This window comes from Triticum aestivum, chromosome 5D (assembly GCF_018294505.1).
Source record: "Triticum aestivum cultivar Chinese Spring chromosome 5D, IWGSC CS RefSeq v2.1, whole genome shotgun sequence".
NCBI lineage: Eukaryota > Viridiplantae > Streptophyta > Magnoliopsida > Poales > Poaceae > Triticum > Triticum aestivum.
The window spans coordinates 323,359,257-323,377,122 of record NC_057808.1 but is presented as its reverse complement, the minus strand read 5'-3'; the positions used below and the strand labels follow the sequence as shown (position 1 = coordinate 323,377,122).

At 40.0% G+C, this 17,866-nt stretch overlaps 2 long non-coding RNA genes across 2 annotated transcripts; both read left to right on the top strand.

Moving 5' to 3' along the window:
- Positions 1-14,508: 14,508 nt before the first annotated feature.
- Positions 14,509-15,397, top strand: LOC123124774 (uncharacterized). Its single transcript, XR_006461226.1, has 2 exons — positions 14,509-14,988; positions 15,079-15,397. It is a non-coding gene; the product is annotated as an uncharacterized lncRNA (long non-coding RNA).
- A 337-nt stretch (positions 15,398-15,734) lies between these two features.
- LOC123124775 (uncharacterized) lies at positions 15,735-17,150 on the top strand. The gene is made up of 2 exons (XR_006461227.1): positions 15,735-16,309; positions 16,891-17,150. It is a non-coding gene; the product is annotated as an uncharacterized lncRNA (long non-coding RNA).
- The last annotated feature ends 716 nt before the right edge of the window (positions 17,151-17,866 follow it).

Genomic DNA, 17,866 nt, shown 5'->3' with positions numbered 1-17,866 from the left:
AATGAGTGCATCTACATACCCTTGTAGATCGCGAGCGGAAGCGTTCAAGTGAACGGGGATGATAGAGTCGTACTCGCCGTGATCCAAATCACCAATGACCGAGTGCCGAACGGACGGCACCTCCGCGTTCAACACACGTACGGAGCAGCGACGTCTCCTCCTTCTTGATCCAGCAAGGGAGAAGGAGAGGTTGATGGAGATCCAGCAGCACGACGGCGTGGTGGTGGATGTAGCGGGATGCGAGCAGGGTTTCGCCGAGCTTCTACGAGAGAGAGAGAGAGGTGTAGCAGGGGAGGAGGGAGGCGCCCAAGGCTGAGATGTTGCTGCCCTCCCTCCCCTCCCCCCCTTTATATAGGCCCCCTGGGAGGGGGGGCGCCGGCCAAACCCATCTAGGGTGGGGGGGCGGCGGCCAAGGGGGTGCCTTGCCCCCCAAGGCAAGTGGGAAGCCCCCCCACACTAGGGTTTGCAACCCTAGGCGCATGGGGGGAGGCCCATGGGGAGGCGCCCAGCCCACTAGGGGCTAGTTCCCTTCCCACTTCAGCCCACGGGGCCTTCCGGGATAGGTGGCCCCACCCGGTGGACCCCCGGGACCCTTTCGGTGGTCCCGGTACAATACCGGTAACCCCCGAAACTTTCCCGGTGGCCGAAACTTGACTTCCTATATATAATTCTTTACCTCCGGACCATTCCGGAACCTCTCGTGACGTCTGGGATCTCATCCGGGACTCCGAACAACTTTTGGGTTTCCGCATACACATATCTCTACAACCCTAGCGTCACCGAACCTTAAGTGTGTAGACCCTACGGGTTCGGGAGACATGCAGACATGACCGAGACGCCTCTCCGGTCAATAACCAACAGCGGGATCTGGATACCCATGTTGGCTCCCACATGTTCCACGATGATCTCATCGGATGAACCACGGTGTCGAGGATTCAATCAATCCCGTATGCAATTCCCTTTGTCAATCGGTATGTTACTTGCCCGAGATTCGATCGTCGGTATCCCAATACCTTGTTCAATCTCGTTACCGGCAAGTCTCTTTACTCGTACCGCAATGCATGATCCCGTGACTAACGCCTTAGTCACATAGAGCTCATTATGATGTGCATTACCGAGTGGGCCCAAAGATACCTCTCCGTCACACGGAGTGACAAATCCCAGTCTCGATCCGTGCCAACCCAACAGACACTTTCGGAGATAACCGTAGTGCACCTTTATAGTCATCCAGTTACGTTGTGACGTTTGGCACACCCAAAGCACTCCTACGGTATCCGGGAGTTGCACGATCTCATGGTCTAAGGAATAGATACCTGACATTGGAAAAGCTCTAGAAAACGAAACTACACGATCTTTTATGCTATGCTTAGGATTGGGTCTTGTCCATCACATCATTCTCCTAATGATGTGATCCCGTTATCAACGACATCCAATGTCCATAGTCAGGAAACCATGACTATCTGTTGATCAACGAGCTAGTCAACTAGAGGCTTACTAGGGACACGTTGTGGTCTATGTATTCACACATGTATTACGATTTCCAGATAACACAATTATAGCATGAACAATAGACGATTATCATGAACAAAGAAATATAATAATAACCATTTATTATTGCCTCTAGGGCATATTTCCAACAACTATACCTCACGTGCCATGGTTAGAACAAGAAGACACTTCTTGCAACAAGGAAAATATGGTTCCTCTTGAAGATAATGAGGGCTATGGTCCAGCCAACGTGCTTCTGCGCCACTCACGCACAGTCATGAGTATCAACATTTGCTGTCCTTCTAGCAAAACGAATATCAAAAGACTCAAAAAGTGGACTGCTTGGTGATTTCGTCTTATCCGCCATAGACCCGCCAAATTTGTCGCTGGATGGGATGTTTCCACTCAGAGTAAAAGTATACGATACAATAAAACGGAGCGACATCTCTGGCCATTTTCTTGCTCCCGATATTTTTGCATGCGATAATGACGCTAGCCAATCGGTAAATAAATCAGAGGGAAGCAATCACGTTTATGTAGGGAAGATAATCGTGGAGATTGCCCTATGTAGGGAAGATAATCACCGAGATTGCAGGGCAGTTAAGGCGGCGCGTCACATGCAGCAAGAAAATCCCGAGTTCAGCGGAAGGGAAGGAAATAATAAAGCTAGGCTGCTCGCACTACCCCATTTTCATCTATCATATTGCTAAAAACATTTACTCCTATCCAGCAATCTGTCTGGGTTTTTAGTTTTAAAGTTTATGCGCGCGTGGCATGATCATGAACATAGATTACCAGTTGTCCTGGTGAGTACTCTACATTCACCATTCATGTGTCCTTTTAGATATGAGCCTTGCATGACAGCATAATGCACGTGCAGGACGATTATGACCTACAGAATCAGGTGTTGGTACACTTGCTGTCGTACAAGGACAATGAATGCGTAGAAAATATTCCACAAGTCGTGCGTGATTTGGTGAAGAGAATTGGGATAAACTTTTTTTAGTCGGAGAAGCATATGTGTAATTTTATTACAACATTGTGAAATAGCTTTGTTTACTCTGTATCAATACGTTATTACAGTTTTTATTCTTTTAATCTAAATATGAACAATGCTATTTTTTGCAAGCTTACTTCAAATATTTCATGTGAAGTGGATAGTTATATGCTAAATGAAAAGAAATGTGTGTGCTCTTCTTAAATTCAACTCAGTACAGATGTACGCTACTTCATCTCAACATTGAGTTAGATAATCCTCAACTAAACTTTGTCATTCAATTAGATGGACACGTCTAAAATTTGTACATGTATTATTGCCCGTGGCAACGCACGGGCATTTACTAGTGAACAAAACAATTGATAACATACAAGGTCCTTCGTTTCATGTATTTGTTGTCAGAACATTCAGACATTGTGCGCAGCGCGGCGGTACTTCTTTCGGACTTCAAACACAATTTTTTGAGAATCATCCCTTGGCCTTTATTAATCTCCATGGATTGTTACATTGATTGTCCACCAGATGGAAGTTTAAAACAATTTCGCATCCGGGTTGGGAAAACTGAGGTCAAACTGCAGAAGGTAATACCAAAACCAGAATTGGAAAGAAAACCTTTTTGTTGAGGTCACCGCGTCTTTTCGGAACAAACTAGGTCGCTATGTGCTGAGAAGCATGGTCCGGAATTCAGAAATCACTCCAATAAGAACTGCATAGGCCACCGTGGCTACACTTTGTGTATCTCCAATGTCTCAACAACTTATCATTAGTTGCCACAATCATTTTGCTAGAGAGACTTGAGAGACGAGAGGATGTGAGCTATTTAAGTGCTCTCATTGTGAAGCAGATATGTTGTCCTCAGCCTCACAAGACTGTGGTGATTTTACATTTGTTTAGTCATTTGAAAGAGTTGGGCGACCATCGTAGTCATGTAGTTAGCATGTGTCCAACACCAAACAAAAAACCTGATATGGAGTCATTTTGGCCGTCCCACGTAAGGCACGCACAGTTCTCAAATCTCCACCTCTATATCTAATAATAATGGGATTATTGCTTCTGGCGGTACGTAACTAAATTTTCCCCTAAAGTTGTAAAATATTACTCACCGAGGCCACCTATAACTGATAAAAAAAAGTTTCACACAGGGGAACCACCACCTGGGCCGGCCCATGCTTTAGGATCCTTCTATACTGCGCTCTGCGCGCTTGGAGAAGACGCAACGCACCAGTTTGGGCCTGCCCATGTCCGGGCGGCCTGTTTTTGCTTTTAATTTCATTTGACTTTCCCATCTTTGTTTTTTGTACTTTCAATAATTTGGGACTTAAAAAAGTTTCCAAAATTAAAAATTGAGAATTTTGAAAGAACTGTTTAATGATTCATAAATGTTTGTGGATTCAGAAACTGTTCACGGTTTTTTTTAAATTGCATATTTCATAAATGTTCACAATTTTGAAAACAAATGTTCGGGAAATGAAAAATGTTCATGTTTTTTGAAAAAACCATGTATTAAAAAATGTTAATGCAATTGAACAAAATTTCGCCAATTCAAAAAATATTCATGAATTGAAAAATATCGTAAAAATTAAAAAAACTGTTCGTGACTTACAAATTAGTTTCTTGATTCATAAATGTTTGCTGATTCAAAAAATGATAATGCGTTGCAAAAAATATTCGTTAAATAAAACAAATGTTTGTAAATTTCAAAAACCGTTCCACCAATTTCCAAAAAATGTTCGTCGATTCTAAAAATGTTCGCGTATTGAAGAAAAATGTTTTAAAACATGTTCACAATTCTAAAAAACAATATTTGCAAATAGTATAAAATGTTCATGATTTTTGAAAATGTTCAAAAATCTGTAAAAATGTTCATGAATTTGAAAAATATTCACGATTCCACTATGTTGACGGGTTTATAAACATTCATGATTTTCCAAAATAGTTCACGATTTCACGTAAATAAGAGTGCTAGTGTATGTCGGTGATGCAGTAAAATGTGGCATAGTCATTAGAGATTATGATTTTTTTTTCTCTTTGCAATCCTACGGACCGTTTTGCTAGTAATAATAATAAAGGGGCTATTGCATCTGGTGGTACGTCACGAAAATCACCCCCGAAGTTGCCACAAATTACCCATTATGCCATCCATAAGTGAGAAAGAAATGATTGGTTTTCTCATAAGTCACTGCGCCAGGATATGTCTTATAAAAAAGTGACTCGCTAATGTACAACAGGGATGCAGTAGCCCTCTCGCTACAAAGACAGCCATTTGCGTGGGAGACCCAGATTCGAGTCCTCACTACCCCCCACGTTTTCTACGTTTTTATATAAATTTTCTTTTATTGGGCAGATTCAAATACTTTTTAAAATACCCATATTCTCCAAATCATAACTCGAAATCTAACATAATATATATGAAAATTGGTTAGAAAAATATGCAGATTTCAAATATGCTATTATCTTGCATCTCAATCATTTAAAAAAATTCATTTTCCATCTTTTTGTTTATTTTTTTATCGGGTAGATTATTTTTGTTGTCTAATAAATTGGAAACAGCTTGAGTACATTTCAAAAAGCATCCCACATTTATATTTTTGCACAAGACCACTTATCATATTGTTTGTTGTGCAGCATCTTGAAAGATTTTAGGGGATTTATTGATGTCGTCGAGTGGGTGTATGAGGAATGATTTTTTTTTCTCATGCTGCAACACACGTAATGTACAACAGGGACGCATTAGCCCACTGGCTAGAGCCCCAGCCTTCTGCGAGGGAGACCCAAGTTTGAGTCCAAACTATCCCCACTTTTCTACCTTTATATTTTATTTTATTTTATCGGCCAGATTCAAATCCTAACTCGAAATTTAACATACTATATATGAAAATTCCTCGGAAAAATATGCAGATTTCAAATATGCTATTATCTTGCATGTCAATCATTTAAAAAGCATATTCATTTTTTTTGTTTATTTCTTTATCGGTTAGATTATTTTTGTTGTCTCATGAATTGGAAACATCTTGAGTACATTTCAAAAAGCATCCCACATTAATGTTTTTGCGCAACACAACTTATCATATTGTTTGTCGTGTAGCATCCTGAAAGATCTCATGGGATTTGCTGATGACGTCGAGTGGGTGTATGAGGAATGATACTCCTGGTGCAACGCACGGACATGTTTGCTAGTAAATAAAAGAAAAACAGAGAGGGTCGGAGTAAAAGGAAAAGTTGCAACATCTCATAATTTCCCACACGAGATTTTTGGTGAACTTACTGGCGTATATCATTCTATACTTCTTTGGAACTATGGGTCCCTGGACTACCAGACAGCCGCTACCGTCGCCAGAACGAGTCGCCGACGCCCAGTGATCATCGCTTCGCTACCGAAGCCGGTCTGACCTTTCCGATGTCAGCCAAGAAGTCTTTGCCCAAGCGCCCCTAAATATCAACGCTGTTGAGCCTCTGGACCCTTGAATCGACTCAAAGCGCCTAACCCCAGATCTCTTCATCGCGTACACACGACGAGAAACCCTAACTCCCCCCCCCCCCCAAGGAGACGGCAAAAATCTACACTGAAGCTCTGTTGAATCTCTCTACACGAACTCGAGGAGAATCGGAGCCCGAAAGACCAACTAAAAAAAAGTGTTGCCATCAGTGTGAGCGCCGTCCCTGCAAGACTCCCTAACCTAAACTACTACTCGGAGCCAAGCCATCGAGATCCCCCTTGCCGCCACCGGCCGAAGGATCGTCAAGCAGAGAGGAGGCGAACCCGCGGAGTTGCCGACAGAACCTAGAGGAGATAAGTTTTCCCTAGCCAAAAGAAAGTGAAGGAAATAAGATCCATGCAAGAAACTATATCGTATTAATTGTCGGTATTTAACTTGGGAAGATCGAACCCTCGTTTATCTTGGGATTATCTCTTAACTACATCCATAGAGGTACAAGGTGGTTAGGTTTCTCCTTTGGCGACGAAGAGCATGGTTAATAGTATAGCCAACTGCTGGCTATAAGTCATTGCCATGTCATCTATAACCCATCTTATAGCCAATATGTACAATAGTTGATTAGAAGAGTGTACTTTTTTTTATTATATGGCCCACTTTTCACTCTCACAAAGTGCCTAGGAGCACGTGCTAGAGCTGGCTCTTCACCAAGAGCTCGCTTACCTTCTCTCTCCACTTTTTTTTCCTCCAACTAAGCAAGAGTATACTGGTTTATTTCTTATAGCCAGCTGACTCGGCTCTATTGTACTTGCTCTCAAAGTGGCTGGGGCCAAGAAATTCGAGAATATTATACCCGGACTCGTCTCACATGGGGATGTGTCTGTTGGCCTCCTTCACAGTTTAGGCCATGTTTAAAAGAACAAAAATCCGTAAGAATGTTGAAATACTAAATCACTATAAATTAATACAATACTCTTTAGAAAAATAGAAAGAGTCAACATGATTCATATGACATTCCTATAGAATGGAACAATCTGTAGGAATTTCGGAGGAAAATAAATACAATATCTCACCATAGTTTTTTAAAATCTTAATATTAAAAATGTTCATTTTAACTTAGTTAAATATTTGTGTGTTTTTAAATCAAATGTAAAATTAGTTGAAAACCTGCAAAAAGGGCCACGTAGTAGAAACCCAAAGGCCGAGAAAATGGCTTGTATTCTAAGCGTGGTGACTATATCTCGCCTTCAAGAAAAGGGCTACAGTAGTCGGGCCGGCTCATTTTGTGCACTATTAAAAACAAGGGAAGAACCATTGGGAGAATAAGGGATCAAACCTTGCACCTCCAGGAAAGCAACGAGCCCGGATAGCCATCAAGACCACCAACTCTTCGTGTTAAATAGCGGGGGCGCGACCTACTTGAATCCAGGTGAGCCGGTTTTCTCCGGGTTTTTTTTTCTTGTTTTCTTTTGTTTCTTTTCTATAATTTTTTGTTCTCTGATTTTTTTCTTTTTCTTTTTTGTTCGGTTTTACTTTTTCTTCTCCATTTTTGTTTTACTTTTGTTTTTTCTTCTGTTTGTGTTTGTTTTCTCACTGTACATTTTTGTATATATCAAAAACAATTTTTAGCAAGCGATCAACATTTTGTGTACACACATTCAACATGGTCCGAACGCTTATTCATCATTCTTCAAATAGTTGTTCAATATTTTAATACTTATGCAACATTTTCAAATACTTGTTCAACATTTTTTAAATACTCGTTCATCAATTTTTAGCACTTATTCAATATTTTTCAAATATTTGGTTCAACATTTTTAATACTTATTCAGTATTTTCAAATACTTGTTCAACATTTATCATATACTCGTTCAATACTTTTTCATACTTATTCAATATTTTTCAAATAAAGTTTTACATTTTTAATACTTATTCAACATTTTCAATACTTGTTCAACATTTCTCTCTCTCTATATATATATATAGTGATGCTATTCATCACCCAGGGTGCAGAATAAGTTATTCTTCACCTGAGGTAATCTTACGATCACTTCCTAATTAAATTACATTTGGAATTCAAATAGTTACATTTCTATTAATTCACTACGTAAAATTTGGTATAAGAAAATTAAAATATAGGTCATAAGACAAGATATTTTGTAGTTTATGTATATTTTACAATATGTTTTTACGTTTGTAATTTTACATAATATAAAATATTTTTTACGGTGATTATATATTTTCTTACGGACTCTTTTTACGTCAGAAATAAGACAAAACTGACGAAACGTAAAATTACGATGCATTGGTGGTAAAATAGAAGGGGGTGAAGAATAACTATTCCTCACTTAGGTGACGAATAGTCAATCCCTATATATATATAAATAGGAGCCGACGGAAATGTTCCTGGATCTGAGAAACCCACGCGAACCGAACAAAGAAAAAAAAAGGGAAAATCCCACCCGTGCGTCCACAACTTCCCGATCCTCGACCCCCACGATTCCCACGACCGCCGCCATCGAGCCGGGATCCCCACCCGCCGCCGCCATCGAGTCGGGATTCCCGCATGCCGCCGACGAGCCCGGGATTCCCAGGCGCCATGGCCGAATCTGGGACCCCCATGCGCCGCCGCCGCCCGCGCTCCGCCGTTCCTGGGATCCCAGCGCGCGGTGAGGCCTTGGATCCCCACGCGCCGCCGCCTACGCAGCTCCTGCACTCGCTGTCGCCCCACTCCAACCACCCTCCCCGACCTGGCCACCCACCCACAGCGCCATCACCGTCCCTGCCCCGACCACCGCCTCCGCGCCATGCCACTGGACTCCAGCGACCCGCGGCACACCAACCCGTCGGAGCGGCGCTGCCCAAAAGCGAGCGTCCCCGCACCAGCGCAACCCCCGTCTCCTGGCTAGCGTCGCTGCATCCCCAAGTCCACTGCCTCAGGTTTCTTCTTTCTTGGACTGAATTGAAGATGTTGTGGTTGCTGCTACTTTTGCTCTGTGTGACCTGCCCGTCTTCTGGCTGGTGAACGGCCCACTTCTGATGCCTACCGTGCTGATGTTGAGTGTGAATGTTGTGGAGCGTTCCTTCTCTCAACTAGTGCTCCCGCGTGCTGTTGTTCTCTATCACCCTGTTTGGATGTTGATATTGGGGCCTAAAAATTGATATTGGCATTGGGCAGCCCGAATGCCATTGTTCGGATGGTCACAGAATTGACTCGCTGAATTGGCCCGTGATATTCGCTAGCCCACTCTCGCAGCCCGCCTGGCTATTCCGAATTCAGAGCACAGGAGCTCGACTTCGTGAGATATTCGGGATTGCTCGCTCGACTTACCGCTTCGCCCGCTCTCAAGAAAAAAGAAACAGGCCAAACGTGTGGTACAGGAGACGAGCGGAGACGCGACGCGGGAGCTCCCGGCGGCGCTGGTCAGCCCCTCTCCACCGTCCTCCTCCTTCTCCCATCTCTCCGGCTGATCCGCTCCTCCCCTACGTGCTTACCTCTCTCTCCGCATGCCCGTCTTCCTCCTTGCGAGCCCGTTCTCCCTCCCTGCGCGCCCGTCCCAGTGGCCGTCGTTGGCCTGACCCACCACCGCGCGCATGCTCCCCATGGCAGATGGCTCGGCAGCCTCTCCTCCCATGGTTGCTACTTCCTATAGCCCATGGCCGCCGTCACCTGTCCCCTCCCTTTCCTATGCAGAAATCCCAATCCTCTAATCCCTTCAAACCCCCCACACTTATGTGCCGATGTTCTAAAAAACAATTATGTTCTACAGGTCAGACGATTTGAGCTTTGATCCCCATCAGGTAGATCCAAAGTAATTGACGTGGTTTGTGTGTGATATTGGTCTGTTAGACGTGTGATGTTGATAGAAATTTTGCTTTCGGTCCTTTCGATGCTTGACTGAACATCCATTTTCTTGATTGATTGATATATGTTGTACAAATTGATGCATAATTACTTAATTATTGTGTAGTTCTCGGGATGGCATACCTTATCTCACAAAGAGCAGCTCGGGATAGTTGTATTTGGTTGTGGAAGAAAATGTTGTTGTTGTATAAGTAGTGATGTCCTTTTTTGTGCAAGTGATGCTTTTTTTTGCAAGTGCTGCCATTGTATGAGTGTTGTGGTTGTATTCTTGAAATGTAAACATTCAAAAATATATTCACATAATGCATAGGATTTAAATTAAAAAATTACATCGAAGTACAATGTTCATCCTATGACAAATGACCAATTCCAATGTACACACTGGCCATCCAAACAAGCTTTGCAATTGCGCCTCTCATGCAAATTCCAGATGTCAATTCTGTGAGCATCCAAACACCAGAATTCGGGTCAATGTCAATATCAAAGTCAGGGAGATTTGATATTGGGGCCAATTCAATTCCAAGGCCTTGAATATCAACATCCAAACATAGCATATTAGTAATGCTAATGGTGCGACGTTGTTGCTGCTCTCTTCCTACTATTGTAGTTTCTTTCTCTAAGTACAGGCTATTGCTGCTCTCTATCCATGTGCTGCTCTCCCTCTCTCTTAGCTTCTCTCTAAGTGTGCGTGTGCAGCAGCAGCACCTAATTATGGTGGATCTTGTGGTCAAATGACCTTTGTGAAGTGTGATGATTCTTCGTACGTTTGTGCAAAAGGAAAAAAAATATGTTTCTTCTTGGAATTTGATGTTCTCAAGGTTCTCGTTGTAATTCCCGTGGGACAAAATTCTCTAGCGGTACTATTGCAAAGATTGAAACAGTTCAACAACAAAAGAAAAGGTCATTTTTTGTAGAAAAATAGATCAATTAAAAAAATATGCTGCAAATATGTTCAGTATCTATTTTAAGTTCATGTATTATTGTTTGTTCAGCAAAAAAAGAAATGGAAAGCAAGGAGATAATAAATGAAAAAACATACAACAAACGAAAGTATGGAATTACTAGAGGAACATGGTTAGTTCGCAAAAAAGAAGATAGAACTACCGAAGTTCAAAGATTATGGTCATGGAAATTCGAAATGAGGAAAAATAAACACATTAAAAAAAGAACAAGTCAACAAGATTATATAAAAAAGCGATTTTCCCCGTTTCAAAAATAATTCTAGAAGTTCAGACATGCTAATAAGAAAAGTAGAGACAATACATTATAAGAAAAAAATGTTAAACAAACACAACAAAACACATGGAATTAAGAAAAAAACACATCATAGGTGCACGCACAAAAAGGTAATATAATTTTGGTTAAAGCTCATTTGTTTTCGGATAAACCTACAACATTTGGAGAAATAGTGCGACATAAGGTCGCATTAAAAAATAGAGGTTTACAAAAACTTACGATGATGTTGATATTTAAAAATTCTCGAAGTTAAAAAAATTGAGCAAGAAGTTCAAATAAAGAAAAGTACTTCAAAAATCTCAATAAAAACGGATTTCCCCTTTGTTAAAAAATATGAGAAGTTCAAACTAAAAAGTGGAACATTTCAAAAGAATATACAAAAAACGGATTTTTTGTTGTTCTAAAAAAACTAGAAGTCCAAATTCAAATAATGGTGTTGCTCAATGTTTATAAAAACAGTTTTTTCTCTTTTATTAACAAATAGAACTAAGAAGTTCGAATTTAAAAAATGTTGAAGTTCTATGTCTATAAAAAATTCAGATTTTTCTCATAATTTCTTCCGTTACTAACGAATAACCCAAGAAGTTCTGTTCGAAAATAATCAAAAATTGTATGATGTTTATTACAGACCTAGGATTTTCTCCAATTACAAATGAATAACACTAAGAAGTCCAAAATGAAAAACTAAGAAATTCAATTTAAAAAATAGAATAGTTCAATGTATATGAAGAACCCAAATTTTCCTTGTTACTAAATAATAAACCAAGAAGTTCAATTTCAAAAAACGGAGCAGTTCAATATTTGTTACAAAAACTTGAATTTTTCCCGTTACTAACAAATAAACCAAGAAGTTTGGTTTGAAATAACGAAGAAGTTCAACATTTACTAGAAAAACTCCAAATTTTCCAATTTCTAGAAATTAATAAATAAAAAAGTTCAAAAAATTGAAAAAATAGAGCGGTTTGATGTCTATAAAAATTTAGTTTTTTTCATTGATAAAGGGTAGCGTAGTTGCTAAAGGGTTGCTAAAGATTAAACCAAGGAGATCAATTTCAAAAAACGGACTAGTTCAATTTATATAAAAAAACTCAAATTTTCACGTTACTAGAAAAAAAACAAGAAGTTCAATTGGAAAAAGCTGAGCAGTTTGATATTTATTTGAAAAATCGGATTTTTCTAGTTACTAAAGAATAAAACCAATAAGTTCAATTTCAAACAATAAAGAAGTTCGATGTTTCTAAAAACCGCTCCAATTTTCACATTTCTAAAAATACACAAATGAAGTTCAAATAAAAAAGGTAGAGCGGTCTAATGTCTATAAAAACTCAGATATTTTCACGTAACCAAGAGAAGTTCAGATTCATAATTGCCAGAAGTTCACGTACTACACAGAGTGCATTTTGTATTAAAAAATGGAAAAGAAAAGGCTAAAAGTTTTGTTGCTAGAAGTTCAAGTGTTTGGCCCAAGAAAGTTCAAATTTTTTTTGAGAGAGGTTGAAAAAAATACGTGACAAAAGTTCAAGGTGAAAATAGCGGGAAGTTCAACTACTACATGAAATGCGTTTCAGATAAGAATATAAGAATATAAGAATAGAAAACAAAAGGCTTAAAAGGTTTGTTGTAAGAAGTTCACGTGCTCCTCCGTGCACGGTTCAGAATTTATATTGCGGGACATCCGACCACCAATTACATGTTTGAAAAATGACAAAAAATGACGTCCGGCCTTCAATTGCGTGTAATTCAACGTATGCACAAAAATGTGACAGAAGTTCATAGTGAAAACAACGAGAAGTTCAAGTACTGCGAGGAATGATTTTCAGGTGAGAAAAAAGTATAGAAAAATAAAAGCTTAAAAGGTTTTGTTGACAGAAGTTCAAGTGCTCTGTCCGAGGCAGTTCAAAAATTCTTGCGAGGGAGGTTCACCTTGTATTTCCATGTTAAAAACACAAAAAGAAATTGTTTTTTGTGTTTTAAAATAATTCATTCAATCCACGAAGAAGTTCAGTTATTATTTGGGAGCAATTTGATTTCAAAAACAAAAAAAATCAAATTATAAAAAAAGAAAAACTTCATGTACTACATAGTGTGTGTTTAATATGAGAAAAATGAATTAAAAGGCAAAGTCCAATTTTTTGTTATTATAAGTTCAAGTACTCGGTGGGAGAAAGTTAAAAAATTATTGTGAGAGAGGTTTGTACAGAATAAATATCATTTGTGTAACACTCGCGAATGGATTAGAGAATTACACACGAAAATACGTCACAGAAGTTCAACGTGAAAACAGCAGGAAGTTCGATTACTACGCTGAATGAAAACTTTTAAAACTGTCGCGAGTATGAAAAAATGATCAACACGGGAAAGTTGCGTGTTTACATCAGCTTTGCATCGGTATATCATTTGCTCAACTCCGGTGAGTGTTCCGGTGAGTGGATGGAGAGCTATGGGCAAAAAAAGCACGTGAAAAACAGAGTGAAGTTCAAGTAGACATGCTGAGAAGTTCAAGTCTTCACGCGGTGCATTTTTGAAGAATCTGTTTCGCAATAAAGGCAGAACGAATGATCCCGCCATTTTCGAAATTACTTGAAAACGGCTAGGAATCAAAGAAAATCATCAACATGAAAAAGTTTCGCATTTTCCGTAGCTTTTCAGCGATGTATTATTTGCCTCATTCCGATAAAGTTTGTAGAAATTATGGCGAAAATACGTTTTTAGCCATTTTCAAAATTGACATAAAACCGTAATGAATTGGAAGAAATAATATATACCAAAAAGTTCCGCATTTCCTCAAGCTTTCCAACGCCATATCATTTGCTGCATTTGGACGTGAGGTTAAAATTTTGGCTCGAAAATACCTACTCGGTGGAACTTGTACCGTTTTCTAAATTACTTTGAACCGTTCAAAATTAGAAAAAACTTTCAACAAGAGAAAGTAGCGCATTTTCATAAGCTTTCCGACGCCATATCATTTGCCTCAATTGGATTAGCCGTTTAGAAATGACATCGAAAATACGAACTCGGCTGTTCGGTTTGCGAAATTTACGATTTTCCAAATTACTCTTTAACCATAGGGAATTAGAGAAAACTTTCAACATGTGGAAGGAGCGGTTTTACAGTAGCTTCACAACGCCATATTATTTGCCTCATTCCGGTAAACGATTTAGAAATGCGATTGAAAATACGATTCACGTTTTTTGTATGAAGAAAGAACGGTTTTCAAAACTGCTCTTAAACCGCTTACATTTTGCCAAAAAATAACTTGGGTCATGATACTGAGGTCCATAGCTTTCCATCGGTATATCGCAAGCCCCATTTGGGCAATGTTGGTGGAAGTTCAACCTAGCACTGGGAGAAGTTCAGGTCGAACAACTCAGGCAGTAAAATTACAAAAAAAAACGTAATTTTATCCCAACCCGAGAGCAAAATCCGCTAAAGAGTGAGATTCCTATTTAAAACCGGTATTTCGATGCTAAAAAACGTTTCTAGATTACACTAACATCATATAGAACATGACTAAGCAGAATAAATTGCGCGGGGAGACACGGTTGCGAAGATAGCCCGAAGGTCGGGTTTCTATAGAGGGAAGTTCAGGCGTGTAATCTAGGAAGTTTATGTTGTGATCAGAATATTACGTTGATGGAAAACGGGTCGTCCACTACCCCTGATGGCAAAGAAAAAAAAAACTAGCCCACTCCCCCGGTCCGTTTCTCTCTCCCTCCGGCTGCTCGCATCTCGCCATTGCGGTTCCCCTCAAAAAATAAAAAATCTCGTCAATGCGGAGGCAGCGGCAGCGAGCCAGCGACGGCGCCGGAGGGATGGCCCAACGGCGAGGACTACCTCTTTCGCGTGTGGAGTATTACCCTTTCCTCTCTCGTGCGGCAACGACTCGGAGGCACCGTGGGGGATGCAAGATCTGGGCGAAGCTCGGCAGTGACAGCGATCTTCTCCGGCGTCCCTCTCCACTGTCGGCGGTATAAGACCACCCTCCTCCTTGTCTTCCCCTATCCTCCTCCATGAACTTCTGAATTTCTAGGGTTAGGCTTATTGGTTTTTGGGAGCAGTGCAGGGGAAGAGGAAGCAGACCAAGAAAGGAAAGGAAAGATAAATGAGGAGCTCGGGTGATGGAGGTAACGCTCGAGACGGACTCCTGGCGGTGGGATCAATTCAAGGAGGAGATGAAGGCCATGTGGATGACATAGAAGAAGAGGAGAAGCTCAAGGCTGCGGAGAAAGGAACAACAGTAGAGTATCAGACTTCAATCTAGCTGAGATCAATTTTTGGTTGTCACGGGACATATGAATACTCTACTGATTTTGCTTTTGTTTAAGTTTCACGAATTTTCAATTTTTCATCCTTTAGCAATAAATGATGGTTCTGACTTAATTGAAGGTTAGTAATGATGTGCATAAAGAGTCAGTCTGTACCTAGCTGACAATGCTATTTGTATATTTATGTTATAATCGAAATTTGCACATACGTACGAGCAATATTTCTTCAATTAAAGAATATTCACTTTACGAGGATTTCTATTTTTTGCTATTCTTAAGATAAGATTTTAATCGATGATGCTAGCTTTATGTTTTGTGAATTTATTAGGCAATCGAGGAATTGGAATTCTGCCAAGAAATCTAGGAGCAGAAGAAGATGTATGCAAGGGACTTGGAGGCGAGGCAATGGTGCGCAGGCGAGAAAATTATGTTCTGATTGGTTAGGATTGGGGTTCGACTGCTCTTGTGTTTGTTATATCAAAGTTGGTTGCATGAGTCACTTCACGATGGTCATGTGCACCAGGAAATTAGCTTGATTTGAATATAGTACAATCAGGCATAGCTGCTGGCGTAGGTAGCTGCACTATGCAGTTACCTAATTGGAACTCACAACTAGTTTCTTCGGTAGTTCCAACAAATCAGGGATTCAGTATAAAGCAAGCAATTTTTCCTGTTAGCAAACATTAATCAGTTTAGTTGCACTTGCATATAAGAATAGGACAAGGACAGTGTTGTATTTTGGAGTTTATTAGTCCATCTATAGAAAATGAATAACACGATTCAGATTAAGGAGTGTTTAGTAGTTGTGTGCTCATGCAAGTACATGGTTTAGGTGTACGTGAATCTTTAAGCTGTTCCTTTCTAGGAGAATTTCTAAGACTGTTTGCCATTTACCCAAAGGTTTTGAAGCTTTGGGAGCCTGCGACTGGCTCGACAGGTGGCATCAGCAAGCGCCGGCCGGCCTCGGCACTGCTGTGGGTGGTTATATGGTGGGCGGAGCACACCATTGGGATTCGACATCAGGGTACGGTGGCTAGCTAAATCTTCAGTCCAGCTAGGATTTTTTTTTGGTTCACGTTTTGTTACTGTTTTCCATTCGGGATTTCATGGTGAGCAAACCTACCATTTGCAGTTGTTTGTTTCAGAAATTCATGTCCTGACTTCAAATTTTGGTCGTAAGGTAAATCCTGCCAACAAGTCGATGCTATGGGTTTACTAGTTCTCTTAATATTTCTATGCAAATTATTGCCCCCTTCATTTTATTTGCAAGTAGCAAGGAACTCGAAGACAGATGTGCATTTTCTCACGCGCATTCTACTCCCTAGATTGTTTGGGGCTTTGGGCAATACAGAATGGAAGAATTTGTTACTTTTGTATAGGTTTGGATAGAATGGCATAGTATCAACAACTAATTAATCTTCTCTAAAAAAACAACTAATTAATCTTTTGTAGTTGAGATCCTGCTCACATCTTTATTGACTTATTATCTTGTCCGCTATCATGCACCATTATTTGATGAATGAAAATATCACAGTAAAATTTCGACAACACTGACTTTCCACAAATCTACAGTTTCTGTATATCAAGGTTCTCTTCCCATGACAGGAACAGAGTAGTCACAAGGAGCTGCAATGATACGTGTACATGTAACAGTTGTCCAAGCTCTGGAACTTTTTCAGAAATCATTGCTCAAACTGTATGGTCATCCAGATGAGGATGTTGCAAAGGCTAACTGGAAATACATCTTCGCAGAAACTTTACAGTCATTCAGATGTTGATTTTGCAACCCCTAATTGGAACTACAAATGTCTGCAGATAGGCCAGAACAGTGTCCATCTCAAGATCGATGGGAGAGTGTTGCACTACAGAAAGATAGTCTTGTCACTACAGATAGATAGTCTTGTCTGTAGATATTGAATATTTAGATGCTACTTTCTCAAATAGCTTACTGAATTTATTGTCTGTATGATTGTGTATGACGAACTCAGATCGTGTTTGTTCATTGTAAACCGACCTAGTTATGTAATGAAATTCAAGTGCTTTTTGGGTAGTTCTCATGCAGCCCAGTGTATCAATGCAATACTTATGTCTTCACAACAACTCACAAGAATATTTTTGTGTGTGGTCTAGAGCTAATGAGTTGAACACAAAGTATATTTTTGTGTGTGGTCAGCTAATGGGTTGAGTACAAGACGTGATGATCCAGTAGACAGTGCTACAAAACGCTGGAGGAGAATCAAAAGGAGGACTCCCAAACAAATAACTGAACATTATTTTTCTTAGATACACTCAACAAGACACTTATTGATAAGCCTATCATCATCTGCTGAAAGCACACACAGATTAGAAGAATGAACTTCCAGTGGTACTTCTACAAGGAAATTTGACAACCGCTCGCATGGAGCAATTTTATTGACATAATAATTTAAATGGTAAATGCATTGCACCCCCGATAAAATATTCACTACGTCATGAAAATACGGCAGTGAAATCTTGGCCTTGTTAAAAATTTCATTTGCATCCAGATATTTTGTCAGATGAATAACCAAAAATCGGAAGAATGACATGTTCCATATATGGC